The sequence below is a fragment of the Asparagus officinalis genome, chromosome 7, assembly GCF_001876935.1.
Source record: "Asparagus officinalis chromosome 7, Aspof.V1, whole genome shotgun sequence".
Taxonomy (NCBI): domain Eukaryota; kingdom Viridiplantae; phylum Streptophyta; class Magnoliopsida; order Asparagales; family Asparagaceae; genus Asparagus; species Asparagus officinalis.
In genome coordinates this window covers 22,705,264-22,719,738 of record NC_033800.1, presented here as the reverse complement: position 1 = coordinate 22,719,738, position 14,475 = coordinate 22,705,264, and positions in this window count along the sequence as shown.

Here is a 14,475-nt window from a genome sequence, read left to right as displayed (position 1 = left end):
CCCCCCACAGAGAAAGAGGGATAGGATCAAATCTCCTTTTTACGGAAATTCTGGAGATTGATCTGAAAAGGTTTCTCCGGACGGAAAAATCCAGCGGGCCCTTGATTCTGATTATCAAAAATCCTATAAGAGTAAGATCTCAGCAATGTAACCAAAAAGAGATCGCCTAGACTCTGTTGAGTTTGTTGATATTATCGGGGGAAATAGGGGTGTAACTGCCTCCCAATAGAATCCCGCACCTATAAGTAGGGGTTTAGTTACCATTAATACGGTGTAACAACCCACTTAAGCACTCCTCAATGCGCTGGGGTGAAAGCGGTCATTCGAACCGCTGGACTGTTTGAACAGGTCAGAGCTTCGACATCGTTCTGCCTAAATTCTGTTTCTGAACGGCAGCATCTGGAGGTCGTTCCTGCACTATATTGAACTGCGTTCGAACGTCAGTTGAGTCGTTGACAGCGGATGATGAGCTCGTGCAGCACGAATGGAAGCGCTGCATGATGATGAGGCTATCGTTGGCAACGTTGATAATGCTGGCCGTTCCGAGCTTGTGCTTGGCAGGCTGATTGGAGCTGCGTATCGAGATGTGCTTGCAGCGATTGGAGCTGCGTTCGAGCTGTGCTGCCAGTGATATGGACGCTGCGTCATCTGAGCTGATGCTTGGATCGATTGAAGCTGCCGTTCGAAGATGTAACTTGAGCGGGATTGGGAGGCTGCGTTGCGAGATGTGGCTTGGGCAGGCGATTTGGAGCTGCGTTCGAGCTGTTTATTGTTGTAGTATTTTAGATTTCGTTCTGTCCTTTATATATGGATTGACAGCCAAAGACCAGTAAAGAAGGTCTTATTCAGGCCATTTTGTGACAATGAGGCATCTCAATAACGCTCTATCAATGCAGGTCTATGATCTCTCACTGAATGTGTCGATATCATTACACTGCTCATCAGCCACCTGCTAATGGTTGCTAATATAAATATTAGTCATGTTGTTGTCCGCAGCCATTCAAGATCAATCCATGTCTCAGCATAAGACGCTGCATTCGTGATTTAAGCTGTTGAAGCGGCGTACGTGATTGAAGTCGGTGTAGTGTCTTGATAGATGTACGCGGGGGAGGACTTCACGTGCTTGGTTTGAAGAGATCGTCGATTTGTAACCTTTTCTGTCAGGAGTATATTGCTAAAAGACTGTCCCGTTTTTGTAATCTTTGACTGCTTTAACCTTTGACGATAGTGAAAACACATCCTATCGAATTGTGAGCCTCTGGAAGTCGTCAGATTGTAACTTCCATCATCAGTGTTCGATGGAGACTCAACTATCCATTGTGATTTTTAGACAGCCTACAAGGGTGTAATGAGAGCCTAAGATTTAATCAGTACAATTAAATAAAATGGGCTTCACACCCGGATTTCTCACCCTCATAGCAATTCGTATACCAACTTGCAATTTCAGAATTATTATATCAAATAGTTTGTCTTTTACTAAGGTCTTACATTATTATTTATAACCATAAATAAAATAAAACTAAATCCCTAAATCACACTCAAATGTTAGCAAAAGTAGAAACTAATATAAAATACTATTAATTAAAATTTCTGAGGTCATGAAGAATATATTCAGAATCGATCAATATCTTCCAAATCCGATCACATGCTTCTTTCTCCTAAAACATACTCTCCATGGATTCTCATCACTTGGACAACAAATGTGAATCATTTGATTCTATGTGGACACTAGACTTGGGTCTGGGAGTAATATAGTCCAAAATATGGAGAGTATTCAATTTCTTGTAAATATCATCTTTGTGTTTTCCATATAGTCCAAGCATAGGGGTACCTGTCTCTAATTCTATGTAGTCTATTTCAATTGTGGAGGGTCAGCATTCTCAAAAGAAGACAATGGTTGAAATTAAACTACTTAATTTGAACTGATTTCAATTTTTCTTTCGACTGAGACAAGCTGACACCTTGAACACAAAACTGTTGGGATTTTAAATCTTACAAGAACCACGAAAATCACCAAACGTAACAAATAGAATCATACGAGATTTAACGTGGAAAATCCTTAACAGGAAAAAACCACGGGATCAAAATCAATTCACTATCACCTCCAAATTACAATCTTTTGCACGAATAAAGACTACTAAACCCTCTCTCACGCAATACCGTTGAACCCGGTTACACCCTTTAAAACCCTGATTACAAGAATATTGTCTCTCTCATTCTCTCTGCTCTAAACCCTAGAATAGGAGGTCTTATTTAAATACACCACTGACTTGCCTGTCAAATTAACTTGGCATCTAAGAAACCTACCAGGACTATGCCTAGCCTTCAAACCCGTATCCGACTTGGAGTTTGAGTCGGTATTCAACATATCCTCCTTCGACGAAAAATCTCCAAGTGTGTCAACGGCTTCAAAAAACTCACTCTCTTCTTCTTATTCTTCACCTCTCCCTTGTGAACAGATCGCTCATCTAAATATCAAATATGATTACTATTCTTTCTCCATCGCAAGATCAAATCACCATTTTATACACTTTGTACCACTCTCCTTCACCCACATACTAGCTTGTACCCACACGATGCCATTTCACTCAACGAAATTAAATTAGCACCACATGACGGTACATATTTCACATGATGAAGAATTTTAACCTTCCCAGTGTGAAGCTTGAGGCGAATACTCCCAACATCTTCAACCTTCATCTTTTCATTGTTTCCAACAACATCAAATTATTCATCTGTCTTCAAATGTCAAAATAATTTTTTTTGTTACAAATGTGCATTGAGGCTGTAGAATCTAACACCCAAGTGTTACTCACATCAATACATGTACTCTGCATCAACAGTACCACATCTTCATTACACATAACTATCAAGGAGTCCACCTTCTTCCCATTTTCTTGAAGCTTCATCTGCGTAATACTCTTCAAATTATCTCACATTTGAGAATATCTAAACTGAATATGATCATTCTCTCCGTAATAATAGCACTCCATTTCGCTATCGTCTTGGGCCTGATATTTTGACCTTCCTCGAAAACTGTCACATCTACCCTTACTTCTCCCTCGATTATAACTTTCAAAAGTCAGTGCACTCTCACCGCCATTAGATGCGCTCTCCTTTCCCGTCATTCTTTCATTCTTACGTAGGAGTGTTGTCACATCATCGAACTTCAAAATCTGCTTTCATGTAATTATTGTCTGAACTAACGGCTTGTATGACTTCAACAAAGATGACAGTAGGAGTAGTGTCTGCTCTTCTTCTTTAATCTCCTCATCAATATTCATAAGCTGACAAATGTAAAACCCCGTACTACTGAATATTGTGAGATATAATAATAAACATGTTATATTATGATAAATAACGTTTATTGATATTTGAGTATGCTAGGAATTGATTTGAGATCAATCCGATACATATATATGAATATATGAGTGCAAATGCACAAAACATGCACGAGAAAAAATCTGGAAAAAATAACCAGTTAAGAGTTTATAGATTTTACACAATGATTCACTTAGAATCTTGGAAAACTCAAAATATTAAAGTTGTAGGTCTTTTCAAGGGATTTCCATCAAATCTTATATCACCTCATTCTGAGGTCGGACGCGAAAGTTATTGCTAAAATACTGAAGGTTATTTTCCTAGTCAGACTAGGTTTCCTGGTTCGGGTCAAACATGTTTGTTTCAGGTTTGTCTCTATAAATACCTATGTTTTTCACAAAAATTCCCTTCTTTTATTATATCTATGAACCCTAGCAGCCATCCTCTCCCCTCAAAAACCCTAGATCTTATTCTTATGAGTTTTGAGAGCTTTGTGAAACAAATATCGACAAAAGGGCGAGATCATCGACATGTGACGAAGGAGAACGGGTGGTTTGTGCTCATGGATTGCTTGCTGTTTATTTCAGAGGCTTACACATGAGATTAAGGCAAGATTATCTTCATCCCAATCTATCCCGATAGTTATATATCTAGTGTAGATGATTAATATGATATTGAATATGTGTTTTCATACTTTAATCTTAACCTGAGATGTTAAAAGTCAGATTTTTGATAGTAAACCTTAAAACAAATGCTAAATTAATAATCTTTTATTATTGTTTATGATAGTATCATGATCATGATCATTAGAATTTTTCATAATTTTTATTCATATATGAGAAATTTAAGTGATGTACTATATATATGTTTTTCTGCAGAAAACTGCAGTACTTATATAATTTTAATTGAGAGTTTAAGATAGCAAACAAAGTCCAAATTTAACCAAACTAGTTTTATATGAAAGATATATGTATCTAGTTTCTAAAACAGAAAACTTTTCTTAAAAAGACTTTGTATAGAGAAATATATGTTATGTTTACTAATAACATATCCTGCAGAAAAATGGCTACACATATATAATATTTAACTAGAGATTTGGGATAACAAATAAACTCCAAACTGAACCAAACTTATGATATTTGAAAGATGTGTGAATCTAGTTTTCAAAACAGAAAACCATTTGTAAAAATAGTTTTTTTTAAAAAAAAAAACCATTTATAAAAATAGTTTTTCTAAAGAAAGATATGCTTGTTTTACTAACAGATATCACGTCTATTTTTCCTGCTCGTTTTGTGGAGCTGTGTTGCGCCGTTTTGAGGTACGTTCGTGGAGTTTTGAGCCACTTGATGTTATACGTATAGTCATGAATATATTATGTTATATATTTAATAATCCCAAGGGGATTATGATAAATTTTGATTTGATCATATTTGAATTAGATATAGTTCATATACATATTGGATGTCGTTGATGAGCATAGCTTAGTACTATATGGGATAGTACGTCGATACACCAGATATACATAGTTTATACATAAGGTGGATATCGTTGATGAGCTCAGTTCAGTACTACATGAGGTAGTGCGTCGATATTCTACATGTACATGCCATTGAGTTGGATTTTAGGAGGCTTGATCTAGCCGTTCGTCCCGCACTAGGGTGTGATGAGGCTCGTGAGCCGTATTTCTAGGATACCTATTTGGTAGTCCGTCCCGCACTCATGTTATACACTAAGATCGTGATGAGACTAATGAGCCGTGTACACAGTTCAGGATACCTACAGAGTAGTCCGTTGCACTGAGACAATTACTTGATAGCCTAAGTATGACAGATGCTGATTATGGATACGACCTATCATTGAACTATATAACTGAGATACGTTACTTTTGAAAGTATACAAAATTATGTGTTGGTATTTTATTCTATCTCTCCAGTGATTGTGGAAGATATTATAAATACGATGTGTTGATATCTTATTTCTTTTACTGTCTTTTTTTTTACTTCTTAGTTGGGATCAATGATTAGAGATTCACAATTTAAGACTTATGGTATATACATGAGGGTTTCCTTGTTTGGATTATTTCGCTCAACGTACCAGTCTCGTGTTATGGACTTCTAATTATTGGTTTCATTAGATTGTCTTTTCTTAGTTCGGTATTAATGTTTAGATATCTACAATTTGAGGCTTATGTTATATACATGAGGGTTTCCTTATTTGGATTATTTTATTCGATGTACTACGTCTCGTGTTGTAGGTTTCTAAATGTTAATCCTACTTAGATACGGGAAAAATGAATCTAGGTAGACTATGCTTAATAGGTAGAGCCTTCACTCCATCTAGTAGCCCTTTCCCTAGGGGCGGATGGAGGTAATCTTGCTGTAGCGCTCTGACGCTCTTGTTGTTGTTTATTTTCTTTTAAAAATTCCTTTTTAGGTAGTTCGGAGTTTCGGAGAGCCACAGGGTGACGGAGTTCTGGCATAGTCGCTGTCGCATATTTTTACTTGTAGAGACTCCACTGTAGTTTTGAGTTTTATCCAGACATTAGAGTTTCATATTCATATTGTAAAGGCAGTGTGCCTTAGTACAATTCTTAGTTGATTCATGTTGAGATATTTTTATTATTCAGATATCAGATGTATTATAGTTGAGACATGATTCTTTTCATTTATGAGATATCTCTTCTATATCATGTTTATTACATTTATTCCCTTTATTTTGTCTGTTTGTAATTGCACTTCTATTTGGTTCTACTAGTGGATATTACTGTGATTGGTGAAACATGTTTATGCACAGTGTGGGTGCATGGCAGGTTTGACATCTCTGGTTTCACCTTGGACTGCAGCCTTGTATGAACCCAGGGGCGTCACAGTTAGTATCAGAGCTCTTGTTCCAGTATCCTTAGGATCATCCTGTGTTGAGTCGTGGAGCTAGTATAGAGTTTTCTAGGAATCATGTATAGAGTCCGCTAGGAATTCCTAGAATAAGTGAGGACGTTATATACGTATATTCGAAAATTTACAAAAAAAAATTTGGTGACAACTACCTTACTTTGATTGAAAAGTAAATGCATGAATGATAAGTGATATGATTTTTCCTATTGGTATATATTATGTTATTTATGATTGGGATCTTACTTACTGTGTCAAATAAGCTCTCCTCTTGGTATTATAAACATTGGAACGAGGACGTGGTCGAGGTAAAGCTTGTACCCAGAGAGCTGGGCAAGTAGAGCCCGAGTCGCAGTAGGCTCCAAAGTATCTGATCGACTTGGTAATACCGATTACAGAAGCAGAGACTAGCAACACTCGAGAAGTGAGTAACAAGACAAATTTTACTCTCTGAAGTTCCACCACCAGTTGTACCAGCCGTACCTATTGAAGAGGTAATATCGAAGATCTCACCATCGCCACATCCAGCTATTAATAGAGTCGCAGAATAGGAAGTTTAGCTCGGTAAGATTAAGGAAGATATTAGAAGTTGGGAGCACAAAAATTTTAGGGTACATCGGATTCAGTTATAACCTATAAATGGAGGAAATATGTGGGAAATACTTTTAGATTTACTTAACGTCGACTCAGTGCAGAAGCAAATGGAGGAAATATGTGGGAAATACTTTTAGATTTACTTAACGTCGACTCAGTGCAGAAGCAGAGGCTGACAACTTTTAGCCTGAAGGGTGATGCAGGAGGATGGTATAGGCTTCAGTTCACTCCGGATCATCGGATGACCCTCACTTGGGAGGATTTCGTGTATTTCTTCGATGAGCAGTACATCTCTTCGGCGGCACGGGCCGAGAAAGAGCTAGAGTTGTCTAAGCTAGAGCAGGGAGATATGTCTGTGGCTGACTATGAGAGCTGATTTATGAGTCTTCTACGTTTCATGGGCATGTGGCAGTCAGGAGAGTGCCAGGCGCAGATGTTTCTTATAGGACTTCGCCCAAGTCTTCGCCGTTACCTAGTTTTCAGAAGATTCCGTTTAGTCCGAGAGGTCGCAGATGCAGCTATATCGCAGGAGACAGAGACTGCGATGTTCCAGAAGAACAAGGAGGGCAACAACAAGTCTGGATAGCAGCATGACAAGGGCAAGGGCAAGAGACCTTTTGCCGGACTAGGAGGACCCCAGCAGCGGGGTAAGGACTTTTATCACCATCAGTAGGGCAAGTTCAAGAAGGGAGCACAACATGACTCGAGAGCACCACCGCAGCGCAAGATTCAGGGTACATGCTATAACTGCAACAAGGCCAGCAGGGCAGAGGTCAGGGCCAGCAGCAGAATCGAGGACACAGTCAGCAGCAGAACCATGGTCAGGGTCAGCATTAGTAGGGCCGCGGTTACGGCCAACAGCCGCAGCAGAGGATTGAGGCACCGCCAGCTGTTCAGCAGTCGCCAACCACTGGCAGAGTCTATGCAGTCATACCACGTGATCACGGTGCGACCGAAGCTATAGTAGAAGGTACTTTCTTAGTAAACTCTTTTCTAGCTCGGATCATGTTCGATTCCGGAGCTTCCCATTCTTTTATATCTTATGCCTTCATGGATAGGCTCCAGTTAGTCGCACATCCTTTAGATGTTCCGTTGTCCATCTCTACCCCCTTAGGGGAGGTATCCTTATTAGAGAATGTCTGTAGGAGATGTATCATCAGCTTAGATGAGTCTGAGTTTATCATAGATTTGATCGTCTTGCGAATGTCAGATTTCGACGTCATTCTTGGTATGGATTGGTTATCATCCTACCATGTTAGCATTGACTGTTTTGCGAAAATAGTCAGTTTGCGAGCATTCGATGGGTCTGAGTTGATCGTAGCGACCTCACATGGTAACCAGTTTGCGGAGTCATTTCTAGACTATAACGAGGAGGTGATGCTGAGAGATCGGAGTGCTGATTTGTGCGAGACTAGGGTTATCTCAGATTTTTAGGATGTCTTTCAGGACATACCGGGGCTACCTCCTGTGAGAGAGGTTGAGTTCTGCATTGAGTTGCAGCCAGGCACAGCACCGATATCTCGAGCTCCCTATCATATGACACCTGCTGAGATGAGGGAGCTATAGACTCAGCTGGATGAGTTGTTGTCTCAGGGTTTTATTCGCCGGAGTCATTCTCTATGGGGGCGCCGGTCCTTTCCGTGAAGAAGAAGGAAGGCAGTATGCGTCTTTGTATATATTATCGGGAGTTGAACAAGGTCACTATCCAGAACAGGTATCCATTATTGAGGATTGATGACTTGTTCGACAAGCTGCAGGGAGCGTAGCACTTCTCAAAAATTAATCTTCGTTTTGGCTATCATCAGTTACGGGTTCGGGAGATGGATATTCCCAAGACCGTCTTTCTGACTCGTTATGGGTCCTTCGAGTTTCTTGTCATGCCATTTGGGCTAACCAATGCACCTGCGGTATTTATGGATTTGATGAATCGGGTTTTCCGTTCATACTTGGACCAGTTCGTGATAGTATTCATCGACGACATTCTAATCTATCCAAGGTCGGAGGCAGAGCACGAGCAGCACCTTCAATTAGCATTGCAGACTTTGCGGGAGCACCAGCTATATGCCAAATTCAACAAGTGCGAGTTTTGGCTATCCGAGGTCATATTTTTAGGCCACGTCATCAGCAGAGAGGGCATTGTAGTGGATTTAGCTAAGGTTATGACAGTACTTGATTGGGAGCCACCGACGACAGTTATCGAGATCCGTAACTTTTTGGGTTTGGCTGGCTATTACAGGAAGTTCATTCAGGACTTCTCAAAAATAGCTACATCACTTACACGCCTTAAGAAAAATGGTGTACCTTTTGTTTGGAGCACGGAGTGTCAGGAGGCCTTTGAGACTTTGAAGACTAAGTTGACTACAGCGCCTGTTTTGACCATTCCTAGCAGTGATAAGACCTTCGTAGTCTACACAGATGCGTCGTTAGCGGGTCTAGGAGGTGTTTTGATGTAGACCCAGAGGGTAGTAGCATACATTTCGTGTCAGTTGAGAACGCATGAACAGAACTATCCCACACATGACTTGGATCTAGCAGCAATAGTCTTTGCATTAAAGACATGGAGACACTACCTGTACGGGGTACAGTTTGAGCTATTCATAGATCATCAGAGCTTGAAGTACCTCTTCTCTCAGAAGGAACTAAATCAGAGACAGCGACGATGGGTTGAGTTCAATAAGGATTATGAGTTTGAGATTCAGTATTACCCGGGGAAGGCGAATGTCGTAGCAGACGCATTGAGTAGGAAGCGTCGTCACAGGATTGCAGCTTTGAGATGCTAGTTATATTGAGATCTCCACACACGTAGCCAGTTCGACTTTAGATCGGAGATTGGCGGGAGCAGCGCATTTTTAGGAGCTTTATTCGTACAGCCATCTTGGAGTGACAGAGTGATCAGAGCTCAGTTGGACGACTCTTGGATTCAAGCCCGAAAGGGAGAGATTTCCAAAGAGCCAGAGGATGATTGGACTGTTGGAGCAGATGAACGACTTCGGATGAATGGCCGATTAGTAATACCAGCTAATGCTCAGCTGAAGAAGGATTTATTCAACAAAGCGTATCGTACCAGGTATACAGTGCATCCAGGCACAACGAAGATGTACAAGGATCTGAAGAGATATTTTTAGTGGAGCGGCATACGTAGAGAGATTACAGAATATATAGCTAAGTGCTTTACCTGCCAACAAGTAAAGGCAGAACATCAGAGACCGGCAAGAACCCTACAGCCTTTACCCATTCCGGAGTGGAAATGGACAGATGTTTCTATGGACTTCATTGTAGGATTGCCGAGATCAAAGAAAGGGAATGATTCAGTTTGGGTGGTAGTAGATCGGCTGACAAAGTCAGCACATTTCATACCAATAAAGACGACATACACGGCAGAGACGTATGCACAGATATTTATTCAGGAGATCATGAGATTATATGGAGTTCTAGAGACGATTGTGTTAGATCGAAGCTCGGTTTTCACTTCACATTTTTGGAGAAGCTTCCAGAACTCTTTCTGCAGCGGATTATCTTATTCTAGTGTGTTTCACCCGCAGACGGATAGGTAGACAGAGAGAGTGAACCAAATATTGGAGGACATGTTGCGGGCATGTGTCATTGATTTCTAGGGTACCTAGGAGGACCACATCTCATTAATCAAATTCGCTTATAATAATAGCTACTAAACGACTATTGGGATGGCACCGTACGAAGCATTGTACGGGAGGCCTTATAGATCACCTATTTGTTAGGCAGAACCAGAGGACAGCCTATTGCTTGGACCAGAGCTTGTGAGGAAAACTACGGAGAAGGTAGCAATCATTCGAGAGCGCATTCTTGCAGCGTAGAGTCGTCAGAAGAGTTATGCAGATCATAGGCGACGACCGTTAGAGTTCCAATTTGGGGACTATGTGTTATTGAAAATATCACCAATGAAGGGAGTTCAGCATTTTGGCAGACGAGGAAAACTAAAATATCACCAATGAAGGGAGTTCAGCATTTTGGCAGACGAGGAAAACTTGCCCCGAGGTATATTGGACCATTCCTGATTATTGCGAGGAAAACTTGCCCCGAGGTATATTGGACCATTCCTGATTATTGAGCGCATTGGAGCTGTTTCATATTGGTTAGACCTACCAGCATCCATGTCGAGCATACACGTTGTTTTTCATGTTTCGATGCTTAAGAAGCACCTACGCGACGAGGAGGAGCAACGAGTATTAGACGCACCAGAGATCGAGATTTAGGAGGATCTGACTACTATTGAGATTCTTGTATGTATTCTTGCCAAGGAGGATAAGAAGTTGAGAAACAAAGTGATACCTTTAGTTAAATTTCAGTGGAATCGGAGAGGAGCTGAGGAGGCTTCTTAGGAACGCGAAGAGGATATACGTCGCGACTACCCACACATGTTTGAGCAGGTAAATTAAATTTAGTATGACTTGTTTATGATTTGTGGCTACCTATATGGTAATGTTTATACTTAACGCTAAAATGATGGTATTAACACTTAACTCCTAAGTACTCGGAACATATGGTATATATATGAGGGGTTTCTTATTTGGATTTTTTGCTCGATGTACTTGTTCCATTTAGTTAGGGGTTAAGTGGGGGTATTTGCATTTTAGACTATTAAGTATAGACATTGAGGATGATTCTCGGGAGTGCGAAGATGTTATGCATCGCAACTACCTGCACCTATTGAGAAGGTGGATTGATTTATGTATGTGATTATTTGTATGGTTATATTTACATTTAACGCTAGAATGGAGGTATTGACACTTAACTTCTAATCATTCGGAATACATGGTATATATATGGGGGGTTCCTTGTTTGGATTTTTCACCCGACGTACTAGTTCTGTTTAGTTAGGGGTTAAGTGGAAATATTGGCATCTTAGATTGTTAAATGTAGATATTGCTATGTTCATATCTGGAGACTAATGATGCGAGATGTGTATGTGAGGGTTTTTTTGTCTGGATTATTCCATCAATGTGCTTTTTTGGCATTATCAATCTCTAAGATACGAATGCGGAATTTCGGGGACAAAATTCTTTTAAGGGGGGGAAGAATGTAAAACCTCGTAATACTGAATGTTGTGAGATATAATAATAAACATATTATATTATGATAAATAACATTTATTGATATTTGAGTATACTAGGAATTGATTTGAGATCAATCCGATACATATATATGAATATATGAGTTTTATTGATATTTGAGTATACTAGGAATTGATTTGAGATCAATCCGATACATATATATGAATATATGAGTGCAAATGCACAAAACATGCAACATATATATGAATATATGAGTGCAAATGCACAAAACATGCACGAGAAAAAATCTGGGAAAAATGATCAATTAAGAGTTTATAGATTTTACACAATAATACACTTAGAATCTAGGAAAACTCAAAATATGAAAGTTTTAGGTCTTTTCAAGGGATTTCCAAAAAATCTTATATCATTTCATTCCGAGATCGGACGCGAAAGTTATTGCCAAAATACCGAAGGTTATTTTCCTAGTCAGACAAGGTTTTCTAGTTTGGGTCAAACAAGTTTGTTTCGGGTTTGCCTCTATAAATAACTATATTTTTCATAAACAAATCCCTTCTTTTATCATATCTATGAATTCTAGCAGCCACCCTCTCCCCTCAAAAACCCTAGATCTTATTCTTATGAGTTTTGAGAGCTTTGTGAAGCAAATATCGACAAAAGGGCGAGATCATCGACGTGTGACGAGGGAGAACGGGTGGTTTGTGCTCATGGATTGCTTGCTGTTTATTTTAGAGACTTGCATAGATTAAGGCAAGATTATCTTCATCCCAACCTATCCCTATAGTTAAATATCTAGTATAGATGATTAATATGATGTTGAATACGTGTTTTCATGTTTTAATCTTAACCTGAGGTGTTAAAAGTCAGATTTTTGATAGTAAACCTTAAAACAAATACTAGATTAATAATTTTTTCTTGCTATTTATGATAGTATCATAATCATGATCATTAGGGTTTTTCATAATTTTTATTCATATATGAAAAATTTAAGTGATGTACTATATATATGTTTTTCTGCAGAAAACTGCAGCACTTATATAATTTTTAATTAATTGAGAGTTTAAGATAGCAAACAAAGTCTAAATTTAACCAAACTAGTTTTACATGAAATATATATGTATCTAGTTTCTAAAACAGAAAACCTTTCTTAAAAAGACTTTGTATAGAGAAAGATATGTTATGTTTACTAACAACATGTCCTGCAGAAAAATGGCTGCACATATATAATATTTAACTGGAGATTCGGGATAACAAATGAACTCCAAACTGAACCAAACTTATGTCATTTGAAAGATGTATGAATCTAGTTTTCAAAACAGAAAACCATTTGTAAAAATAGTTTTCCTAGAGAAAGATATGGTTTTGTGGAGCTGTGTTGCGCCGTTTTGAGGTGCGTTCGCGGAGTTTTAAGCCACTTGATGTTATACGTATAGTCATGAATATATTATGTTATATATTTAAGAATCCCAAGGGGATTATGATAAATTTTGATTTGATCATATTTGAATTAGATATAATTCATATACATGTTGGATGTCGTTGATGAGCACAGCTTAGTACTATATGGAATAGTACGTCGACACACCAGATATACATAGTTTATACATGAGGTGAATATCGTTGATGAGCTCAGTTCAGTACTATATGAGGTAGTGCGTCGATATTCCACATGTACAGGCCATTGAGTCGGATTTTAGGAGGCTTGATCTAGCCGTCCGTCCTGCACTAGGATGCGATGAGGCTCGTGAGCCGTATTTCTAGGATATCTATTTGGTAGTCCGTCCCACACTCATGTTATGCACTAAGATCGTGATGAGACTAATGAGACGTGTACATAGTTCAGGATACCTACAGAGTAGTCCGTTGCACTGAGACAATTACTTGATAGCCTAAGTATGACAGATGCCGATTATGAATACAACTTATTGTAGGCGTATAAAATTGCCTATAGGTCCCTTAGCACAGCTCGACGCCGATTTAACAAACGGACCACCAGGCGACGTATCCAAACAAGACCGCCAACGCTGAAGCCAGTTCAGGATACCTACAGAGTAGTCCGTTGCACTGAGACAATTACTTGATAGCCTAAGTATGACAGATGCCGATTATGAATACAACTTATTGTAGGCGTATAAAATTGCCTATAGGTCCCTTAGCACAGCTCGACGCCGATTTAACAAACGGACCACCAGGCGACGTATCCAAACAAGACCGCCAACGCTGAAGCCAAGCTATACGCAACGGAGCAGGTTAACGAGGCGACAAATCGCACCCAAGCATTGGAATGCATCCACTCGCACGCGGAATCAAACCAATGTTTAGGTGAATCACCGAGTCATCTAAACAAGAGCGAACTCGGATGAATCACGATCAAATCAACATCAATTCCGGACTCAAATTCAGAAGTTGGTTTACTGCCATATCAGGAACCCGACTCACTGCCAAATCTGGAATCAAGTCAAAGAGTCGTTGCCAAGTCAATCAACCACACAAGAGAACCAGAACCGGAAACAAAGGACGAAACGGACAAACACCCGGGGACTCGGCCGAAACCGAACCACCCCAGGGTGGCTCGGCCCAAGCCGAGCCACCCTGAGGTGGCTCGGTGAAGGCCGAGCCAC